Here is a 22,700-nt window from a genome sequence, read left to right as displayed (position 1 = left end):
TGCACAGTCACTAAACAGACACTGCACAGTCACTGCACAGATAAATGAAATACAACTCTCATTCCCGCCATTTACTGAGCACTGTACTGCGGTGAGCCTGCAGTGTGGTGTGATGTTCTCCCATCAACCTGTCAGTCAGAAGTGCAATCCACAGCCCTGGGCTGGGATGAGAATGTTTGAAATATGATTACAGCTTCCAAATATATTGCTGCCTGCATGCCAAATGTCCCTTATTCCCCTCACATTTCCAGCACCTCTTAGCAGCACATTGTAAAGAAAACAATGAGGGATTTGTAATCACTTTTGCTGCTGAAATTCAGGAGCACATTTATCAAGAAATCACGTATAGCAACAAGTAACCTTGCTGCGCTATGCAGAAGGGAAAGGGCAGGAATGCACTGCATTTACCATAATAAGGCACAGTCCTGTTTTTTCCCACAATGTGCTGCCTAGAGCCAACGCAGGCACCCTTGCAGTATTGTGCAAGGCTGCCTGTGTGGCATACAGGATTCTTTTGCGCAGGAAGGGGCACCTTCCTGCACAGCAACAATCCTTTGAGGCACATTCCTCTCTCTGAGTGTGCTGTAGGACGCGCCACACATAGAAAGAGGAAGTAACGAGGAGAAATAAAGATTATAATCCTTATTACGCACCCGGTGGAGGTGCAGCATTTTGACGCGTTCCCAGATCTACCACAAATGGTAACTCTGGAAATGCTTCTAAATCCATGGATGGATGCGCGGGAAGACCCATATTCCAGACATGGAATGCCTTCGCTAGGCAGAGTTACGTGATGCAGCAATTTGTGCTGTGTTGTGTTACTCTATATTTATCAGACCACACAAAGCCACGCAAGGTGGCCTTGCGTGACTTGATAAATCTAACTTAAGAGTTGCATCGCTCTTGCGTCCTGTTCCGTTGGGCAAGGGCGACGGAACTGTTTAATAAATATGCCACACAATGTGCTAACAGTTCCCTCTATGCATTGGTTTATTAAATACCGTAGGAAATAGCTCATGAACAGAGAGAAATAAGTTTGAAATGAAACAAGGAACTATTTGACTTGACCGCAGTTCCTTCCAAGAGGATCTAAAACAATTAGTTAAGAGAAAATCATTTCTATACCTTGTGACCTCATGGATTGCCAGATTTGCTATGTATAAACTATTTTTGTTTCAGACTACACATCTATTTATGGCTTTTATCAGGGAACCCTTCACAGCCCAAAGGGTGCCTCATAGTTTACCCTTAAAATCTGAAACAAAACTAAGCAGACTATTGAATATCAAGAAGATAAACTGCTGCATAGATGCCATTAAAAGTCCAATAGTGTGTCACAAAATTCCCCATACTGTGCTGCAAAATGTCCTTATCTATGCCGCATTGTCTTAGAAGATCTGTAACAGTACAGTGTTTACAAATGTCCTACGTTGCAACCACCCCTCTAAAGGGCTGATTACGAGTATAGGTGCTATTTATCACACCTGATAAATAATGATACTGCTGTGTAGCCATTTTAGGTATAGCTTCCTGCACGTTATTTTGGCATACTAGGGCTGCCGCTGTGCACTTTAACTAAGAAATATTTTATTCAGCTTCATTTTATTATTCTTCCAATAGCCACTTTTGCGGTCTTGTTTTATTTCTCTCTATCTTGCTGCTTTTTCCTAGACCAGCACTGCGTTCTCAAACAAGACACTCTTGCTCACTCTGTGCTTCTTCAAGGCTGCAGTAAGATAGGTTGCCGATGAATGTGGTACAAGTTTTGTCTCTGACATTCATAGAAAAACACACATCCTTACGTAGGGACATTTTCTCAGAACCTCAGCTGTTTATTATAAAAACACTTCCCTGTCCCTTACACATTAGAGGGAGATCCAGCCAGAGAACCACTACTACATGCTGATTGCTGAACGCTTCGCTACAGCTGCTTACGCAGACTTCAGGCCTTTGCTCAGGTATGAGGGATGATGTCTTGCCAGGAGAACCTAATGGGCAGAATTAGAGCTTAACACGCTGTGCTCTGTTATAGCCTAGGTAGGAATTAGTCTATTGACTCTGGTGACAATATGGTAGCGTTATTTCAATGCTTTACTCTCCTTGTCACAATTTTAATCTTGTCATGCTGTATCGTCCTGGTTATTGCAGCTCATGCTTTGCTATCTAAGATGCAGTCACTTCATTAAAATCTTATTGAAACATATACTGCCTCTGTTTGTCATTGTGTATGTGAGACTAATGTAACTGAGAGAAACAGATGAAACCTGAGTGACCACGGGTTCCCCGGGAAATCAATTATGTCATGCACTCGGCTGCCCAGTCATCCCTGCACTTGGGTAGAGATGAGGCACTGCTAGTTAGCCGGAGCAAAACCCGGATTAGGGCGACAGGTGTCACCTGTAGTGGGTCGGACTCAGTCTCCCACACCGCAGGCGATTCTGCCGCTCACAATCTAGTAGTTTCATTAGAATAATGAGAGCATACGCGACAATACCACTGGGTAAGTCCTTCATCGGGTGTGATAAATAGCACCTATTACAAAATCTGCATGATACGTTAATTACTGTTAAAGTTCTGCAGGCTTGACCTGCTGAAATTTAAAAAAGGTTGAGGTGTTTAAGGCATCTGATAAATACTGGATGCGTTAAAAAACACTCAGCCCATAATTCCTACCTGTGCGTAAACAGGGGTTTACGAAAAGGGCCAGAATCAGCTTAATAAACACTACAAAAAGGAGAACAGTATATACAGAGCCGCTGGGAGCTGTGAGCAGTTCTCATGGTGTAGATAAAATCAGTACAGAGAGCACAGATTTCCTCTTCTTTGAACACCCCTCAAAAGGTGAATAAAGAACAGCAGTGTGCACAGATTTGGTCTTTGTGAATATCGCCTCATGGTATGAGTAAAAGGCAGTGCGGCGCATTCAGAGTTCCACCCATTTCCAGTAAATCCCCTTCTGGGTTACTAAAAAGGAAAGCAATGTCCAGAGATTTCCTCTGTATAAACTTCCAGCATATTATAGTAAACCGCCTCTGTAAACACCCACTATAGTGTAGGTAACAGCAGTGAAGTGTACACATATTTACTCTTAAACACTCCAGTTAGAGTAGCAAAAAGTAGTGCAGTGCACATAGATTTTCTCTATAAACACCCCTGGTAGTGCAGTAAACAGCAGTGCAGTGCACACAGGTCTCCTCTTTAACACAAATGATGTCCACAAACACGCCACGGGCCGTAAGGAAAGCCCCTCCCCGTGGTCCCCGATAGAAGAGCCCAGCTCAGCCCGGCTCCTGGCAGAGATTTCCTCCAGGATTATTCAGTTCATTTCTACAAACAGCAGAAGGTGCTGACAATCTCCTACCTGAGCAGAAACCAGTGCAGACATTTCCAGGCTCTCTCCTCCTCCAGGGGTGTGGGGGGGGGGCAGGTGCAGGTCTGGAGGAGGAGGTCTGTGAGGATCTGAAGATGAAGATAACTGCACCAATAGGCAGGGGATCCTTCCTCCTCAGACAGACAGACAGACACGGGCTCCTCCCCCCTCAGACAGACAGGGGCTCCTCCCCCCTCAGACAGACAGACAGACAGGGGCTTCTCCCCCCTCAGACAGACAGACAGGGGCTCCTCCCCCCTCAGACAGACAGACACAGGCTCCTCCCCCCTCAGACAGACAGACAGGGGCCCCTCCCCCCTTAGATACAGAAGATAGGGTCTCCCCTGACAGACAAACACGGGCTCCTCCCCCCTCAGATAGACAGACAGGGGCTCCTCCCTCCTCAGATAGACAGACAGGGGCTCCTCCCTCCTCAGACAGACAGACAGGGGCCCCTCCCCCCTCAGATAGACAGACAGGGGCTCCTCCCTCCTCAGACAGACAGACAGGGGCTCCTCCCCCCTCAGACAGACAGACAGACAGAGGCTCCTCCCAGGGGCTCCTCCCCCCTCAGACAGACAGACAGACAGACAGGGGCTCCTCCCCCCTCAGACAGACAGACAGACAGACAGGGGCTCCTCCCCCCACAGACAGACAGACAGGGGCTCCTCCCCCCACAGACAGACAGACAGGGGCCCCTCCCCCTCCTCTGCTGCAGGCTGGACACAGAGGGATCTGCTGGGAGCGCCTTCTCAGTATTCCTTACTTGTGCTGCCTCTGCCACCTCTGACCCGGAAGTGGACAGCCTGACTCACGGTAAGCAAGAACCCGTCAGTATTCACTGCATGTGCTGTCTCTGCCTTCGCTGACCCGGAAGCGGATCTGCTGCTTCCCTCATTAGCTGCAGCTCCTGGTCTGAGTCTCAGCAGGCGAGGAGCGCCCTCTGCCGGCAGCTGGCGGGATCTCTCCGGCTCTGTCCTTGAGGTGGAGAAGCCTCAGAGGGTGGAGACATCCACAGATCCTCTCACCTGCAGAATCACTTCCCCAGGGAGGCAGTGGCCTCTGTTCTCCATGCTTCATGGTGCTTTAAGGAATTAACAGTTGTTGAAATCTGTTTGCTTTAACAATCGATTAGGAATTACTTAGACAAATCAAGAATTTACTTGGTGTGTTTTCATTTTGTATTTGTGGCTTATAATTCGCATTTGGGGAACAAACACCAGATTTTAATGATGTTCATGGGGCCCCCTTTCTCCCCTCTAGAGGGCTGCCTTTAGACATCAACACCTTTTGTGTGCACTTTTCGTGGGCCTCCTACAGGCATGTTTGCCTCTGCACCTGTATCCATGTTATGGCGCAAGCGCAGAGGCAAACTGAGCCCTCAGCGCATGAGGCCACACCCCATGCAAATGAGTGAACCCCATCTTATAGTAGCGCTGACGCAACGTGCTCAGCGCTATCTGTACTACAGAAGGGGCTGCACAAGCATCTGTGGCCCCTTCTACGACACGATTGTACACACAAAGTGGGTGCACATCAGCAGCGGCTCCTCAGCTATGGCAGGGGAGCGTTTTCCCCTGACCAGCAATAGCAGCTGCAAACTTGAAAAATAAAACGATAATAAACTATGGCCCATATTTATCCTTTTTTTATGCCACATTTGCATCATTTTTTGAGGCACAAGCGGCACAAACTTACAAAATATAATTGTATTTTGTAAGTTTGCGCTGCTTTTGAGTAAAAAAATTATGCAAATGCAGCACAAGAAAAAGTATAAATATGGGCCATAGTTTATTATCATTTAATTTGTGGGGGGCGGGGCCATGGGGATGACAGGCACCGGGGGGAGTGGTAGATGCACTCCCCTCAGTACGCATGTGTGTTTGGCCAGCCATCTAAGGATGGCCAAATACACATGCGCACTGAGCTGTCTCCATTCTGCCACTGTGTTGTCGAGTTGGAGACAGAAGGCACAGGCGCCCAGACTGCCTGGGAATGCAAATCGATAGAGCTTAGACCAATCCTGATGCTGCTCTCATGTTGCCATCAGCATGAGAGCAGCGTTTGGATTGGGCGCAGGGCAGGCTGGGAGGCTGTGCCTTCACCAGGGGACCCAGAAGAGCAGCAAACTGGCGGCAATGCACCAGGTACCTTTTTTTTGTGTTTGTTTTTTGTTTTGTGCTCCCCACCCAGCCATTTTGCCCCCATTCCAGATACCACTGGTGCACAGGCCCCTGATGCTCAAAAAAGCATTTTGTCCTATTTGTTCCTGAAATTTGGGTCAAGCTTCAAAGCACATAAGCAAATATCAGTGGAGGTATTGCGCCCAAAATGGATTTGCGCGTCTGGCCCAATGTCTTCACTTTTTGTGAGAATTCTCACAAGTTACGGATGAGGAAAAGAATGTGAAGAGAAGAAGCCACAGATGGAAGAGCAGAGCTGGTAAGTGTAGTGTCCTGATAGACACAGAATGAGACAGCTCCTCCCTGGGCCTAGACACACACTCACCCAACATCCATCCACCAGGGGCATCACCAGTCAGGCGATCTTGTCAATAAAAATGCACAAGCGCACTAGCCCAGAGCTAGTTACACCTCGCATTCTCCATGTCCAAGGTCATCCTTTAATTAGCATGTGGTCCTAGTGGCCACATCATAACATTGGCGACGAGGACGGTTGCCCACCCTGTGCCCTGACATGTCTCTCCGTCCAGCTTCAGAGCCACAAGCTGAGGGTGCACCCTGCACTCCCCTACTTGAAGCAGAGTGCAGTGCCCCTGTCTGCTGAGGCCATTGAAAGACGTTGCAAGGAATTTTGGCTCTACTGAGAGGTTAAGCACTGTGGCTGTAGGGAGCAAGCGAGAGGTACGTTGTCCGACGAGGCCCCTTATGGCGAATCACTCACACTGTTGAGGTAGCCCAGCAGGAGGCGGGGTGCCAGCACTCTCATACAGTGAGGAGGAGGTGGAGCTTTGGCTGCCAGAGCACCACACCCGATATACGGCCTGCAGTGAGGAGAGCTGTGGGTCATCCGCTCCCAGCAGTACATGCATTGTACACGCCAATAGACCTGGTTCAAGCTGGAGGCTCCTGATTTTTTAAGTCAAAAATGGCTTTATTATATCTGTCTCCCCCCTCAAATTGCCTTTTGTTCAATAGAAATCAATTCGTTTTTTCACAATCTCACACTTTCTTGTTCTGAAATGTTTGCGTGTATGATGCATGGACCATGGCGGGTGGTGGCAAGGAAGCAGAATCCTCCAGACTGGTGCCGCCCAGTAAACCGCAACCAAGGAATCAAAACAACCACAGCAGAAGTGCCACCAATGCAGCAGCTAGAGGGCAGACATGTAAAAGAACCAGTGGCACTGCACTACAGTGGGCTGTTTGCTCCCTCCGAAGCACCACCGCCCCAAGAGCGCTGTGAGTTTTGCCACACTTGAGGTGAGCATTCCAAAAACACAAGGAAGCCCACAAGCAATATCAAGGGCTTTGCCCCCGCCAACTGTGGCAAAAGTCCCACTTGCTCCCAAGCAGCTGCCAGGCACCATGAGCGGCCAGAGAGATTTCAGGTTAAGGCTGGTGTGTTGCTTTTCCCTCAGGTAACCAGTGGTACTGCACCCGCAATCATCCTGAAAGTCTAGAAAATCAGGAGCATATTTACAAGCCTCTTGCACTGCTGTTGTGTCACTGTTTGTGACACAGCAGTGGCACAAACCTTTAAAGCATATTTATGAGGCCACACAAAGGCACTTTGCATGGCTTTGAATGGACTCGTAAATAAGGAGTAAGGGAACACAGCACAAACCGCTACGTTGCCTTCCTCTGCGCAAGGGAGGCATTCCATGGGCGTTGTGGTGGGTGTTCCCATGAAACACCCATGAATTCTGAAGCAATCCCAGATCTACAAGATCTTGCAAACCTGGGGATGTGTCAAAACATTATGCCTCCCCAGGTGAAGTGTATTCTGCAGCACACACAGAAAGAGGAAAACCCCTCCCAGGATTGTTTTTGTCCCTTCCTGCACAAAATAAATTCTGCCGAGAACGCAGATGCCCTTGCACCGTGGTGCAAAGGTGCCTGTGTTGGGCCTTGGCTGCAGAAACGGCGGCAGCTCAGGGATAAAGGACAGAAATCCACGAATGCCATAGATACGGCACATTCCTGCCTTTTCCCTTTGACTCGGGGTAGCGTAGGAAGGTGACTTGCTGCCCTGTGCCAAAATCCCATAAATATGGGCCTAAGTCTCAGCGTGCCCAGTGAGGCTTTACGAAAGCTGAGGTCTTCCCCAATCTGTGAACTGGGCTGGCTGCTGGAGCAAGCTGCTCGCACTGGGACTAAGGGCTGCCAACAAGTGAAAGACAAGTGCCCTCCTTACAAAGATGATAAAAAGCTTGTTTTGCTGATGTTGCAAGTGACGAGGCTAGACAAGGAAGCGGTATTGCACCAGTTTTGATCCTAGTCACAGGCTGTGACTAGACTGTGGTGCCGCCCGAGCTCTGCCATAGGATGCACAGACATTGTGTGCCTGCACCGCGTGGACGCTGTGCCACTTCAGTGCTGGACATTCCTCACCGACCCTGGAGACTGAACTGTTAGTCCCCAAGAGGTGAGGAGAGCGTTAGGGGGAAACAGGATGCACAAGAGAGAAGAGCGCTCTGACTCTGCCTCTTACCCCGATGTAGGAGGGGAGGCATCACAGGCTGCCACCCAACAAAGAGACTCTCAGCAACAACCCCCCAGAGATGACACCCTCATGGTCCAAACTGGCCTGGTAGATGTGACTCAGGCAGGACGTGGCCAGAGAAAGTGAGGCCGGACTGAAAGGAGGATGGAAGCACACTGCACCCAAGACCTTCGTCCAGACACAAGACCTCCATGTCCTGCACCCTAAAGGCACACTGTGCTACACCCATGATAACCATGCCTGATTTCAAAGCCTCAAGGTGCAAACATTGTGCCATCAAGAGAAAGTGAGGAGGAACTGTATCCCCCTACTGCACACGGAGTGGGAGCCCAAGATGGTCCCTGAGGTGTGGCCAGATGCCACCCCGAACCGAAGAAGAAGAGAGCTTGGCTGCGGGATCACCCTTGCACATTTCTACCCTCAGAAGGGAAGTTCTAAGAAGGTTGTTGATGACGGAACATGCAACACGTGGCCTGATGCCGCACAGCACTAGAAAGAAGAGAAGACTTAGCAACTGCCCTGATTGTCACCAAGCTGTAGCAGAGGACCCTAAGGCAAATTGGTCTGGCAACAAGAACAGTCGACCACAAGAGGCCCTGTTGGCCATTTCTAGAAGATGTGCACAGCGGTGCACCCAGCAGAAAGAGAAGAGACTTTAGCAACTAGGGGACAGAGTTATAGGGCCCTAGCGCCACCGGAGCCTCACTTTTAGTGACACTCCAGTGGCTCTGTGCAGTGCATCACCTTTACAAGGTGGCGCTGAGCCACGTTTTGTGGCTTAACAGCGCCTTGTATATATGGGCCCCGATGCAGTTTTTTGTGGCAGAGGGGGTGCAATGGGTGTTGCTGTAGGCATTCTACTGTAACGCCCATTGCTCATGACGCGGCCACAGATTTACTAGAAGGTGTAAATCTGTGGAAGCGCCACAATCTAACAGCACCCCAGGGATGGCGTTAGCATGACACAACAAGGAGGAATACTTTTATTCCTCCTCGTTTTTTGCTCTTTCCATGTGTGTTACATTCTGCAGCACACATAGACAGAGGAAAAGGCCATGAATGATTGTTTATGTGGAGGAAGGTGCCCCTTCCTGCACATAAACAATCATTAAAAAATGACGATTTGGTACTTCTATGTGTGCTGCATTCTGCAGAACACATAGAAGTGCCAAATCACCATTGTAGATTGTTTATGTGGCGGAAGGGACACCTTCCTCCACATCAACAGTCATTTCCCTCAACGCAGACACCCTTGCACTATAGTGCAAGGATGCCTGCATTGGTGCAGGCTGCTTAATTTAGCACCGGCGCAGGGGGAAACGCAGGGGTGCACCGTATTCTTGTATATACGGCTCATCCCTGCGTTCGAAAACTGACGCAGCATGGTGCTGCTATTTTTGACGCAGGACTGCGCTAGTTTCTTGTAGACCTGGCCCTAAAAGTCTTACTGGCGTAGTCAATAAGAAGGTGCATGCCAGAGCAATGAGAAGAAGGGTAGAAAAGGAGTATAACCAGCCAGTTCAAAGTGGGAAATCTGACGGCCAACCAAGCCAGGAAGGAGAGAAGATCAGATGGGACCAGGCCTGGAAGCACTCTATAACCAACTTCTACCAATGAGTGTTGATTGTTAACTCAAGCGAGCCCCTGATGTGGAGCCCGAACAGCCCTGCGGGTAAACCAAGACTATGCGACCCAGGGCATCCTTGCCAGTAGAGGCAGATGCATTGTACACCTAAAAAATGTAGCGCACCGGAGTGTCAAGGCTACAAAGGTAATTTTTATCACCATCAATTCGACCATCTATGAACCAAGGAAGAATCCATGCAGCCATGAAGAACATTTGTCAACACTGTGAACGCTGAATTTATTACTAATTAGTTTTATGTACTTTGGATTAAGCATTTGCCTAGAATTTGACTAATATAGAAAATAATGTGAGACTTGGAAAATGTGCTCACTTGAGTGCATTATAATACTAATTGAAGTGGCCGCATTAACAAAAATGTAGCAGTGTGTTAGATTAATGATTACATGTTATGTATTTGCTTTTTTAATCAAAGGCTTTAAGTTAGCGAAGTTTGAGCCTAGTCTGCACAGCCTCATATTAAGCTGCAATGTTTAATAAAATCGTCAGAATGTACGTTCAAAGAAATCAAATCATGTATTGTTCACAAACGTTAGCGGTATTCTTTAACTTTCTCATGAGAACTGCTTGCTAGAATGTCTTGTATTAGAAGCTGTTACATTGTAGAGTTTGATGCGTGAGAAAGCGATGTTCCCAGGAGCTAACAATGGATGCACTGACTGGAGTACAGAAGGATACAAGAAGTTACCTGACGAGCCTGACGATGCAAACAGGAGAAGAGGAGCCAATCATCCACATGTGAAAGGCAGTTCAGTTATTTCATATGTTTGTGTTTTTATTTCTTTTGGATTAACTGTAAACGTATGATTTCCTGACCAATGGCAACGTGGGAAGTTCTTTAGGTGATTCTAACTTAGCTCGACTAAACAGAGGGAGGAGAGGCTCATTTTATTCTGTCTGTGGAGCTGAACCGTTCCTGATGATTTATTTCTATCTTTAACTTTATTGCTTAAACTTCTGATGCTGAATGCTGAATGCTGATCCCTTAGACATGGTTTCTTAATGGGTCGAATAGCTTAGAGTCCCCGTCTCCGAACCATTCCTTTCCATGGCCCGTTGATGACCGAATTGATGTCCAATTGATTAAAATAATGCTGATCCATATGAGGAGAGGTATAACACAATGTTATTGTTATTGTTGTATGTTTGTCTTTTGTTTCTAGGTACCAACCGCTATTTAGATAGAGCCATAGCTAGATGTTTTTCCAAATTAATTTTAACTAAATTGTTTTGCATGAAGGCCATACATGCTATTCTAATCAGAAGGTTAGTTAGGGAGACCCAGAGAATGCTAACAAATCATTAATAACAGTTGATGTTGCTCAGTTGCTGAACCTAGCTGTATGCTGTTTCTATCGCGCAGTTGTTCTTGCTACTGATTTGTACTGTGACTCTTGAATGTTTAGTGGTCAATGTGTTAGCTAGATTGACATTCTTTAGATGATTTGGTCAACCGGTGTTGTTTATGTATGTTTCCTGGTTGGTTTTAAGACTAATTTACGTGACACTAGCAATTTTAATATTGGGACATAAACTTTCTAACTTTTACCTAACGGTGTGGTTATTCGTGACCAATTGGGTCATGGTGCACGAGGGTTACTGACGCCAGAAGAAATTTGAAGATGATTATTGAGTGTGATGATGTAATTTCAGTGACCTTGCGACTCAGCTCCGTTCTGCCTCCCTCGCAACACCGCATCACATCCGGCGGCAGGTCCTTCTCCCACCTCGCCGCCAAAACCTGGAACTCCCTCCCCACCAACCTACGCAAGACCCAGGACCTCCTGTCCTTCAGAAAGCACCTCAAGACCTGGCTCTTCGAGCAGTAGCCCCCCACACCCCCACCCCACCGCCTTGAGACCCCACCGAGTGAGTAGCATGCTCAACAAATATATTGATTGATTGATTGACTTATGGTGGAATCACTCTAAGGGTGGTCAAAAGGTCCATCGAACCTCTGACACGTCCCCTTATAAATTAAATATTAAAGACCAAATAAGGACAAATGCGCTAACAACACCTGTCATACAGGTTCACCCTATTGGCAACCCAGACATGCCAGTCCCCGTTAAGTGCATCACTGGTACTATCTGTGGTGCATCCTACAATAAGAGTGGACCCTGATAACACTGAAATATCAAAAGCCACAAATTGTGCATGACACTCTGAAGGACCACTCAGTGACTATCTGCTCACCCCTTCAGTGTCCTGGTCCTGTTTCCTGTAGCATGTCTTGACCATGACCTATCTACCCCTAAGGTTACACATGAGTAAGTAGGCAGTGGCTCCTCTGAGGTCTTGCAGTGGCCCAGACGTGGCACACATGAAGCTCCAGTGTACACCTATCCAAGGGCCTCCCCAGGCTGGACTGGACGCTGACCCCCCAACAGATACCAGGTGGTGATGGCACCTCAGAGTGGAGACCTCATAAGGTCCCGGCTGATCTTCCTAGTCTCAACAAAACTGTCTTTAGTGTGTCAAGCAATAAAAGCAAAGCAAGTTTTGCAATGCGCTCAAACAACACCCTGATGCACCTGTTTTAAACTTTTAACACTAACCACAAACTATCCGGAGCATCAGCAGGGCGCACCAACTCTATACTCTACGGACATGACTCCAGTGAGTATGGTGCCAGAAGGTATGGATTTCTGTGCACCAGTGCTTGTGTCGTGTCTCACACCAGGTTAAATTATGAATGCGAGTGGAGATGTCCTGTTGCAGTCACCTTCATAAATCAATCAATCAGTATTTGTAAAGTGTGGCTACTCACCTGTGAGGGTCTCAAGGCGCTCATCAATCCATGTTTGCACTGATGTCGTGTGGATTGACTCCACAGACTGATAGACTCTGCTGGATGCTTTTTGTTTTGTTTCCATACATTGAAGTCATTGTCCTTTCATTTGGGTTTTGGGAGGAATGTAGTGGCTTCATGGAGACAGAATGAGGCAGCGCCTCACTGGAGCTATACATACACTCACCCCACACTCAGTCACCACAGGTGGCCCCAGTTAGAGTACCCTGTCAATAACAAGGTTGGGCGCACATTTTCTGTGTCCTGTTTCATCCTTCAATTAGCATGTGGGCCTAGGGCCCACATCACAGCTTTGATGACAGAGACAGTTGCCCACTCTGTGCTCCTACACTGCCCCTTCATCCCACCGCAGAATCAGGAGCTGAGGGTGCACCTCAGCTACCCAAGCAGAGTGCCGGGACTCGTCTTGTTGGGCCAACACCATCATAGTTAGGGTGAGCTTGAATCAGCATGAGCCATGGGAAAGCTTTCTATGCGCAATATTACTAATGCAATAAAAATTAACATGTATGGGAAGCTGATCACATTAATTTTAACATTTATGATGGTAGGCCTCAATTTTTCATAAGGGTTGATGCTGCTTGGATGCATTTTTTGGTTTATATTTCACTCTGCACACAGACGAGTCATACCTGTGTAACCTTATAAACAATGCTTTGAGATGTAATGTCACTTTCCAGGGTCAGAATAATGCTTGTCTCTTTAGAGTTATGTAGCACACAGTTCCACTGACGGTGAATTATTTCAAAGCCCCCACGTGTTGGGATCGCAGGGACTTTCTTAGGAGAACCTGTCTTTGCATAAATTGCAACATCTCTATGGACGATTTAGGTGTCCAAAGGGTCCACGGATGGGAACTGCATTGTGTGAATCTGTGGGATAGTGCTGAATAATGTGATTTCAGAAACAATGTCATTCTTCCTGTAACTTAAATGGTGCAGCTCGTTGGGCCCTTGTACAACTGGACCCATCTCTGGGTTTTCTTTGTATTTTGCATTGTAAAAGGAGCTGGAATGTAGGGGCCATAGCCTCATGCGCCCTGATCTTTAGGAGGCAACTGTCAACATCAGGGCAGTGCACGCTCTACGGGCGACTAAAATGCAAAAACCCAACCTTTATGCAAGGACCTAATTCATGTATTGTATCTATATGCAGTATGTTAACCTTTTGCATTGCAGACTTTAACGTTGAAAAACACTATTAATGATGTTTGCAATAACTCTTCATTTGCAATGTATTGCTGCAGGCTTACTGAGTGTGTTAGGGTGTGGTCCCCTTCTAGGACCTTCTAGAAGCTTTCCCTGCAGCATGACTGGGTGTGGGTTGTGGGCTGGGCCAGACTCTATATAAGGAAGCCAGCCCAGCTCCACGTGCTCACTATTCAGAGGTCCCGGTGCAGAACAGCAGCAACTTCCTGAGCTCCTGTTCCGGAGGCATAGTTTGATCTTTCCAGGCCTTGCCCTTCATTGTATTGGTGATCCTTGAACAGGCCGGTAAGACGGAGGTCGGGCTGGGCCCCCGACCCCGTTTTCAAAGGCATCCGAGTTTTTGGGCCTAGTTTTCATGTTGGAAGATTTTTCCTTGTGCGTGTGAATGTGCTCGTGGTTTCTGGCATTTACATGTTGACATTTGAATCGGCAAGACGCGCGATTCATTCTTGGCATTTGACTTTCGACCATTTCTTGACATTTGCATACTGACTTTTGAATCGGCAAGATGCGCAATTCATTCCTTGCATTTAACTCTTGATACTCATTGTGCGCTACCATTTCTTGGTATTTGCATGGTGGCATTTGAATCGGCAAGACGTGCAATTCAGTCTTTGCATTTAACTCTTGATACTCCTTGTGCACTACCATTTCTTGGCATTTGCATGGTGGCATTCGAATAGGCAAGACGCGCGATTCATTTCCTTGCATTTAACTCTTGATAATCATTGTGCGCGACCATTTCTTGGCATTTGCCTGGTGGCATTCGAATCGGCAAGACGCGTAATTCATTCTTTGCATTTAACCCTTGATAATCATTGTGCGCGACCATTTCTTGGCATTTGCATGGTGGCATTCGAATCGTCAAGACGCGTGATTCATTCTCGCATTTAAAACTTGATGTTTCAGATCGCTTACAGAGTGCGCGATCATTTCATGGCATTTTCATATAGCTGTTGGAATTGGCAGTGTGCGCGATCCATTCTCGCATTTAAATCTTGATGTTCAGATCGCTTACAGAGTGTGCGATCATTTCATGGCATATACATATTCTTGTTGGAATCGGCAAGACGCGCGATTCATTCCCGCATTTAAACCTAGGTGTTCAGATCGCTTACAGTGTGCGCAATCATTTCATGGCAATTAAAACTTTGATGTGTAGTGTTTCCTGAAGTGCACACAACTATCCAGGGCTTTTGAAGTTTCTGCAAAGGTGTTAAAATTCAAGATGTTACATTATATGTGCATGTTAAGTCCTTAGTACAATTCCTATGTTTTCCAGGGAATGTTTGTAGGAGGCTGGCCTGGCTTGTAGTGGGTACCAGAGGTACTTACACCTTGTGCCAGGTCCAGTTATCACTTATTAGTGTAGAAGAGGTGTTTCTAGCAGCTTAGGCTGATAGAAGGTAGCTATGGCAAAGCAGCTTAGGCTGAACTAGGAGACATGCAAAGCTCCTACTATACCACTGGTGCAGTATGCACAATATCATAAGAAAACACAATACACAGAAGTACTAAAAATAAAGGTATTTTATTTTTATGACAATATGCCAAAAGTATCTCAGTGAGTACCCTCAGTATGAGGATAAGTTATACACACAAGATATATGTACACAAACCAAAATTATGCAGGCAATAGCAAGAAAAGTACATGCAAAGCTCCTACTATACCACTGGTGCAGTATGCACAATATCATAAGAAAACACAATACACAGATATACTAAAAATAAAGGTACTTTATATTTATGACAATACGCCAAAAGTATCTCAGTGAGTACCCTCAGTATGAGGATGCCAAATATACACAAGATATATGTACACAATACCAAAAATATGCAGTAATAGCAAGAAAAGTAATGCAAGCAGTGTAAAATTACAATAGATTGCAATAGGAGCACATAGGTATAGGGGCAACACAAACCATATACTCCAAAAGTGGAATGCTAACCACGAATGGACCCCAAACCTATGTGAGCTTGTAGAGGGTCGCTGGGACTATAAGAAAACAGTGAGGGTTAGAAAAATAGCCCACCCCATGACCCTGTAAGGTAGGTGTAAAGTGCACCTACTACCCCCAGAGAGCACAGAGGTTGTGATGGGCGATTCTGCAGGAAGAACAAACACCAGCAATGCAACAACAGTGGATTTCCAGACCTGAGTACCTGTAAGACAAGGGGACCAAGTCCAATAGTCGTGACAGTGTCGAGAGTGGGCAGGAGCCCAGGAAATGCCAGCTGAGGGTGCAAGGAAGCTGCCACCTGTTGGAAGAAGCTTGGAGTTCTGCAAGAAAGAAGAGGACTAGGAACTTCTCCTTTGGAGGATAGATGTCCCACGTCGCAATGAAGCTTGCAGAGGTGTTCTCACGCAGAAAGACCACAAACAAGCCTTGCTAGCTGCAAGGGTTGGGGTGGAGGTTTTCGGGTGCTGCTGTGGCCCAGGAGGGACCAAGATGTGGCCACTTGGAGGAGGAGACAGAGGGAGCACCCAGCAAGTCAGGGAGCCCTCACAGAAGCAGGCAACAACCGTAGAAGTACCTGACCAGGCACTTGGAAGAAGAGTGAACCGGAGTCCACGCAAAGTCACAAAAGGGAGACCCACGACGCCATAGGACAACTCAGAAGGTTGTGCACTGCAGGTTAGAGTGTCAGGGACCCAGGCTTGGCTGTGCACAAAAGAAATCCTGGAAGAGTGCACAGGAGCCGGAGCAGCTGCAAATCATGCGGTACCCAGCAATGCAGTCTAGCGTGGGGAGGCAAGGACTTACCTCCACCAAACTTGGACTGAAGTGTCACTGGACTGTGGGAGTCACTTGGACAGAGTTGTTTTGAGTTCCAGGGACCACGCTTGCCGTGCTGAGAGGGGACCCAGAGGACCAGTGATGAAGTCTTTTGGTGCCTGCGGTTGCAGGGGGAAGATTCCGTCGACCCACGGGAGATTTCTTCAGAGCTCCTGGTGCAGAGAGGAGGCAGGCTACCCCCAGAGCATGCACCACCTGGAAACAGTCGAGAAAGCCGGCAGGATGAAGCGATACAAGGTTGCTAGTAGTCGTCTTGCTACTTTGTTGCGGTTTTCCAGGCGTCCTGAGCAGTCAGCGGTCGATCCTTTGGCAGAAGGTGAAGAGGGAGATGCAGAGGAACTCTGATGAGCTCTTGCATTCGTTATCTGGTGAGATCCCCAAAGCAGAGACCCTAAATAGTCAGAAAAGAAGGTTTGGCTACCTAGGAAGGAGGATTGGCTACCAAGAGAGGTAAGAGCCTATCAGAAGGAGCCTCTGACGTCACCTGCTGGCACTGGCTACTCAGAGCAGTTCAGTGTGCCACAAACACCTCTGTTTCCAAGATGGCAGAGGTCTGGGGCACACTGGAGGAGCTCTGCGCACCTCTCCTGGGAGGTGCAGGTCAAGGGAGTGGTCACTCCCCTTTCCTTTGTCCAGTTTTGCGCCAGAGCAGGGCTGGGGGATCCCTGAACCGGTGTGGACTAGCTTATGCAGAGATGGGCACCAACTGTGCCCATCAAAGCATTTCCAGAGGCTGGGGGAGGTTACTCCTCCCCAGCCCTCACACCTATTTCCAAAGGGAGAGTCCTTTGTTCTGCCTTCCTAGGCCAGGGCTGCCTGGACCCCAGGAGGGCAGAAACCTGTCTGAGGGGTTGGCAGCAGCAGCAGCTGCAGTGGAGACCCCGGAAAGGCAGTTTGGCAGTACCCGGGTTCTGTGCTAGAGATGCGGGGGATCCTGGAATGATCTTAGACATGTTACATGGCCATGTTCGGAGTTACCATTGTGACGCTGTACATAGGTAGTGACCTATGTACAGTGCACGCGTGTAATGGTGTCCCCGCACTCACAAAGTCCGGGGAATTTGCCCTGAACGATGTGGGGGTACCTTGGCTAGTGCCAGGGTGTCCACACACTAAGTAACTTTGCACCTAACCTTCACCAGGTGAAGGTTAGACATATAGGTGACTTATAAGTTACTTAAGTGCAGTGGTAAATGGCTGTGAAATAACGTGGATGTTATTTCACTCAGGCTGCACTGGCAGGCCTGTGTAAGAATTGTCAGAGCTCCCTATGGGTGGCAAAAGAAATGCTGCAGCCCATAGGGATCTCCTGGAACCCCAATACCCTGGGTACCTCAGTACCATATACTAGGGAATTATATGGGTGTACCAGTATGCCAATGTGAATTGGTAAATTTAGTCACTAGCCTGTTAGTGACAAATTTGGAAAGCAGAGAGAGCATAACCACTGAGGTTCTGGTTAGCAGAGCCTCAGTGAGACAGTTAGGCATCACACAGGGAACACATACAGGGCACATACTTATGAGCACTGGGGCCCTGCCTGGCAGGGTCCCAGTGACACATAGGGGGTCATTCTGACGCGGCGGTCGGCAGTCGCCGCCCGCCAAGCGGTTCCCGCCGGAAGACCGCGGCGGCCATTCCGGCTTTCCCGCTGGGCCGGCGGACGACCGCCAGAAGACCGCCGGCCGGCCCAGCGGGAAAGCCCCTTCAACAATGAAGCCGGCTCCGAATGGAGCCGGCGGAGTTGAAGGGAGGCGACGGGTGCAGTGGCACCCGTCGCGATTTTCAGTGTCTGCAAAGCAGACACTGAAAATCTTTATGGGGCCCTGTTAGGGGGCCCCTGCACTGCCCATGCCAGTGGCATGGGCAGTGCAGGGGCCCCCAGGGGCCCCACGACACCCGTTCCCGCCATCCAGTTCCTGGCGGTAATTACCGCCAGGAACAGGATGGCGGGAAGGGGGTCGGAATCCCCATGGCAGCGCTGCATGAAGCGCCGCCATGGCGGATTCCCTGGGCCAGCGGGAAACCGGCGGGAAACCGCCGGTTCCCCTTTTCTGACCGCGGCTTTACCGCAGCGGTCAGAATCGCCCAGGAAGCACCGCCAGCCTGTTGGCGGTGCTTCCGCTGCCCTCCGCCCTGGCGGTCATGGACCGCCAGGGTCGGAATGACCCCCATAGACTAAAACAACATATATACAGTGAAATATGGGGGTAACCTGCCAGACAAGATGGTACTTTCCTACAATGTTCAGATTACTTTTTGTCCTCATGTAAAAACATAATGTTTGTTCTGAAAACATAATTTTAGAAGGTCCTTATATTCCTAGACAATATGTGACATTTCATGAAAAGTTCATATGAAAAGTTGTATTAACCATTCTTGATTCCTTCCCGGGTACCCAGACGTCTTGAGGCCTAGTTGTAGTCCTTTCTTAAGTTATCCATGATTACAGTATGACAATGCTTAGGATCATAGTCTAGTGAAAATCAATGTGATAAAATCTTGATATTGTGTGGTTTACCCTTTTGCTTCCTACAGGTCTCCTTCCCAGTTGTTCCCATCCTAATCCCCTTTTCCCCCGCTTGGACTCTCTCAGGCTCTGTGATTTGTCTATCAGAGTTTTGGAGCTGTCTAGTGGTGGTCATGTTAGGAACGTGCGCAGACCCCGAGGATCTGGTCTCCCTGACAGCGGCACTATGTCAGTCTGACCTCTGAGTTACATCTTTTATTTATTCCTGAGAGCTGAACTGCCCTTGCTTTTGCTTGTCCATATTCTACATTTTATTCTGAGCATCATGCTACTATCGATTAATGGACTGCCTCATAACCCCTTTAATGTGCTTTCTGTAATGATCTGAACATGTTAAGAAATCCTTGTCTGTTTTCACTGGAAACCCTAATGTGCTTTAAACTTTATTTTGAAATTGCATTGATGTTTTGTTGGACAGGTCAAGTCGAGGAGACACAAAATCCTTACGGGAATAAGAGTGCTCCTGTTTTGTGTTTGACATTAGTAGAAAAAGCACTAACAGTTACTGGTAGCAGAGGGTGGTTGCAAACAGGACTTGGATGGCTTGAGACTGAATCTTGACAATACACCTAGTTAGATCCAAAAGCTGAATTGCTTTACTTTCAAGCTATGTTCCTGAGTTCCAGTGGTCTTGTTTAGAGCAGCGGCAGGGTTCCCTGTTCCTGAAGCTGATACTTGAATTAAGGAGAACTGAGTATTAGTGGGGTGGCGCGTCAGGGTAGAGTGTGTCATTACAAGTGTTAAATTGGATGCTGAATGCCGCATTGTAGGATTTGAAGTTGAGCTCAGTCTCATGAAATATGCATGTGGATGGTGAGCTCTTTGGCAATGGAACTTTGATTTGTAGAAGAAAAGGAGTTTTGGACCCTGTAATTGTGATGTTCTAGGGCTATGTATGTGTAATGAAATTGCAGGCGTTCATTGATTTTTATTGATTTTGTTTAGCACAATTAATATCTTAAATGTGTAAAATTTGTAATTTTGAAACTTTGCCTTATTGTGTTTTCACAGTGTCCAAGCTGTGTCTAAGAGGGCTGCCGATCATGAGACTAGGTGATCATTCATGTTTATTGCTTGCACCTATTGTGATTAATGTATTCATTGTTTTAATCAACATCCAAGATCTCTAAATATAAACTTGTTGTTGAACTTCTTTGCTAAAGTCGAGGTGTGGATTGTGAGAGGCAACAGCTACACCAAAATAGGGACTTACTAACAGGTCTTGTTATTAAACCAGAATAGCAATGGTTTATTCTTTGGTGCACAGGAGTAAACACACTGATCAGGGTAGCTTGCCACTAGCGGAAAAACTGCTTTCCCTATTTGAGTGAATTCTTTTAGAAGAGATTTGGTTTCCCTTTTTCTACCTATGGTAAAACATATGAAAATTGTTAATTGTTTAATCGTTTTCTAAGTGTATCGAACTCAGAATTTCACATCACAGCAGTTTGGTGTGATTTGTTGGTTACTGTATGGTGTCACACAGAGATGCACTGTGATTGGTGAATCTTCGAACTGAGCATGCTGCAATTGGTTGATTATGCTTTGATCCATGCTGTGATTGGCTGATTATGTAAGTGGGTGTTAAGCTAGGGTTGGTTTGTTGGTGAGAGTTGCGCTGGGATTCTATGTCAGGACCGGAGGCTCTGATTATGCTTCTCAACTCTTTACTACTCAAAAACAGCAGCCAATGAAAAAACAATAAACATTAATGAGGCTTTGAACCCCGCCTCCCATAACCACCAACAGCAGACCAACATAGCCTAAAAACAGGGGAGGCACCAAATGACGTCCTCTTTCTTGAATAATCAGAAAAAAAACATACAGCGACAAGCCCATCAAAAGTCTCTGGGACGTAGAACAATCCAACAGAATTCAAGCTTGCCAAAAACGACCAAATGACGGTCCGTCAAAACTTCATCCTTGTTTGGAATCCGTGTCTGAAAGAAAAATCCATTATAAGACTCAAGAATAATACAACCAAAAAATTCCAGGGTGGGAAATAATTATAATACAATCCATTGAATAATAACATCTATTTCATCTTGTATATTGGGTGGGATAATCCTCGTCTCCGTGTCCTTAATAGATTCTAAAATTCTTAATGCTACACTAGAAAATGTTGTATTCTATGTCAGGACCATAGGCTCCGATTATCAAAGTTGATCCACCACCAAAATTAGACACATGCACTATTGGTTTATAATAAAACATTTTAAACATAGAATCACTAGACCAATCGGCCGCTCTAAGAATATCTTCCAATCTGGAACCCAAAAGAAAAGCTTTTGATGCCATGGCCGCCCTGGTGGAATGGTCCCCATATAAAGACATATCAAGCACACGTGAAAGATTTGGCCTCATCTGTTGCTACTCATTCATCTTCCAGTATTGTGTCCAAACCTCAGATAGTAAAAGCAGGGCTGACCAGAGGCAAGTCGCCCAAAGTTCTACTGCCAGGCATTACCAGGGACCTTCTATTTTTACCCCTACACAAACTTGTGCTATGGAAGTGGAACCCCTGAGAGACAGTAGCCTAATACATTTGCATGGGTTGGTAAATCCCTCAATTCCCTTGGTACCTCCTGCACAACCCCAAACAGCAATTGATTTAGATCAGCACCAGAGGTCGGGCTTTGGATATAATGGTCGCAAAATTTATATGGTTCATGTCCCAAAGTTATTGCCTGGCGTCTCCAAAAATGTAGAGTCCCTAACCAACAAAACTATCCATTGGCTTCGGACCCGACGCAATTGTCTTTCTGTAATACGCTCTGACATATATACGGTGGAAAGGCATAGCACTGTGGGTTCAAGATATGCTTTTATCTCTGTCTGTTTTTCTAACAAGGCCATGGTGAAGGAACTGATAGATTTGAAAGCCCGCACATGCCAGTTCAATCACTTGAGAGGGATAGACATTAGTCTTGTCACACAGCCCCCTGCTTTTGGTATTGGGAAGACTTTCATCACTCCCGCTTGTTTACCACAAGTAGACTTAGAGCCTCAGCTGCAGTCTTCAGTACTTTGATGACTAAACTTCATTTTTAAAGAGCTCCCGGGGTTGTCGAACAGGGCCTTATGCGCTGAAGGAGGCGTTGTCTCGTCCGCTGACCCCGAGTTGAACAAGGCCAATTTATTGTTGATGTCATGGAATTTAGCAGGTTTGACTAAGAAATTGAGAGATTTAGATTGGTCCTCTTATATTAGCAGTCAGGATGTTTGTTTGTTCCAAGGAACTTGGGCTGAGCACCAGACTTATATTCATGGGTTCACATCGTTTAGTATTCCAGCTCAACCACCTACCAATGGGTTGGGTCGTGCCAAAGGCGGATTATTGTTACTAATAAACAAGAGCCTATGTTGTCAATATTCATTACTCAACATAGACTCAGCTGATTTGATAGGAGTCCAACTAACTTTTCATGCAGATTTGATGATCAATATAATTAATGTATATGCTCGCACAGTACCTCGGGGTCTAGAATCCCAGACGTTAAGCCATTTGTCTGAATTCCTAGACTCTCTCCATCCATCAGTTATGGTAGTAATTGGAGGAGACTTTAATTGCACCTTTGAACCATCCATACTGAGTAGTGGGCTAACAGAAGAGGAAGACGACCTGTGGGGAATTCCGCAATTGATGAAAAC

General features: G+C 46.9%; 1 protein-coding gene across 1 annotated transcript in view; it reads right to left on the bottom strand.

Moving 5' to 3' along the window:
* The window catches only part of LOC138283658 (zinc finger protein 135-like), a 54,797-nt gene extending 51,151 nt beyond the window's left edge, over positions 1 to 3,646 (bottom strand). The window contains exon 1 of the mRNA XM_069221593.1: positions 3,362 to 3,646. The gene's annotated coding sequence lies outside the window, so the exon portion shown is untranslated. The remainder of the gene's footprint in view (positions 1 to 3,361) is intronic.
* Between the last annotated feature and the right edge of the window lie 19,054 nt (positions 3,647 to 22,700).

Source organism: Pleurodeles waltl, chromosome 3_1, assembly GCF_031143425.1.
Source record: "Pleurodeles waltl isolate 20211129_DDA chromosome 3_1, aPleWal1.hap1.20221129, whole genome shotgun sequence".
In the NCBI taxonomy this organism is placed as follows: domain Eukaryota; kingdom Metazoa; phylum Chordata; class Amphibia; order Caudata; family Salamandridae; genus Pleurodeles; species Pleurodeles waltl.
Note: the sequence above shows the minus strand (reverse complement) of the source record. Positions and strands in the feature narration are given on the sequence as shown.